Raw genomic sequence first — 1,856 nt, forward strand, 5'->3', positions numbered from 1 at the left:
TTAGTGTTAGTATTTTTTATTTAACATTTATAATATCAATATGTTTCCTTATGGGAACCCTTTTTTTTTGTTTCTTGCAGCCTTGCAGGATTACTCCGCTCTGTAGACCAATGACTAATTTGTCGCGAATCAAAACTTTATTTAAGGATTTTTCATTGAAAATAAATTCTTTATTTTACAAATTTATTTTTAACTAATGTTTTCTGATGATTTTTTTAAATGTAATCAACAACTTACCTACGCTACACACAAAATTTATGGAAAAAAAAAGGAAGAAATTTTCTATTTAGTATAAGAGTTTGAATGTTTGATCACAAAATTAGCTAGCTAGGAACCTTATGAGAGCTTTTAGTTTTTTACACAATATATAGTTAATTATAACCTTTCAAAATTTAGGGTCTTAACTAAAATTGACTCGGACTATAAAAACCTTCGAAACAATTGAACCTAATAAATTAAGAGTCTAATTTTGATACACCAAAAATGTAAAATATTTTATACAATTAGTATAATCACATTTATTCTTTTGGATCACTTATTTTTGTTGATATGATGTTACGTAATTGAATCTATGTATAAAATTATTTTATTCTAACAGTATATTAAAATTAAATTTATAAATTAATAACAATTACATAAATCATAAATATTATTTGCACATTAAAATTAACTACTAAAATTAATTACTATATATTTGTGTACAAATACATTTATAATTGAATTTATTTTTAATGTATATTATATTTTAATATATATTTTATTTTAATGACTGATTTTGATAACTAATTTTAGTATATACTTAATATAATGGTACAAAAATAGACTTATTTTTGTATTGATGATACTTTATTATGTTTTTAAATATTTTATGGATCCTTTTATCATTTTTATTTGTCCAAACAATTTTTTACCAGTGACAAAATTTTAGAAGGCATCCATGGTGTGTTAATCTTAAAAATAAAGTTAATAACTATTTTTCAATAGTTTGTTTTTATTGTCTCTATTTTTTAACTAAATAGAAAATATTATTTGCCATAAAACTTTTTGCATGTCTATCTCTACTTTTAAATAAATTCATGTACTCACTAATATATTTATAGGACTTTCAAACAATTTTCTAAATATGAAATTTGTGTAGTTTATTTAATATTTAATATTTTTTATTATTTGAAGAATGTTACTATGAAGAATAAAATTTAATTTCCAAAAAATTAGAAATATTCTATAAATTAAAAGATAATAATACTATCACTCTTATTTGTTATAAGAGTAATGGTAGGGAGCCAATGGCCTAATCGTACAATGTCCGGATACAGAACTCTTGGGGTTCACTAAGGATCGAACTCTTGATCTTTTGGATCTAGAACTCTAATACCATGTCATGAAACTACTCATCCCAAAAGCGTAACCTGACAGGACAATGTAACACTAATAATCATATCTCTAATACTTCCTAAACCTTCATTGTACACATTGTACGCTTAAGCCATTGACTCCCTATATTTTCTCTTGTTTGTTATAATGCTATTTTATGTATAACCTTTTTGCATTGTATATTTATATAGAGTTATAAAAAAAATATTATTATAATAAGAATGATAATATCCATTTAAAAAAAAAAACCTAATAATGTATGAAAATTAATTGTGGTTGCTCCCGACAAGTCCATGATAAACTTTTATGTGCTTTGTTTGCCAAAAAATCACACGTATTTCTCCATTACTAATGGACAAGAGCAAGGGAAAATTATTTGGTGTGCACATAAATATCTCAGCATGAATCTGTCTGCTCTTCGAAATATCACAAATCTTCATTCAACAAATCATGCAACCCACAATCACATTGTAAATTAGTCC

At 24.2% G+C, this 1,856-nt stretch overlaps 1 protein-coding gene across 1 annotated transcript in view; it reads right to left on the reverse strand.

Annotated features, from left to right (window-relative positions):
- The window catches only part of LOC107645210 (heat stress transcription factor A-6b), a 26,871-nt gene that overhangs the window by 1,115 nt on the left and 23,900 nt on the right, over positions 1 to 1,856 (reverse strand). The window lies entirely within an intron of this gene.

Source organism: Arachis ipaensis, chromosome B06, assembly GCF_000816755.2.
Source record: "Arachis ipaensis cultivar K30076 chromosome B06, Araip1.1, whole genome shotgun sequence".
In the NCBI taxonomy this organism is placed as follows: domain Eukaryota; kingdom Viridiplantae; phylum Streptophyta; class Magnoliopsida; order Fabales; family Fabaceae; genus Arachis; species Arachis ipaensis.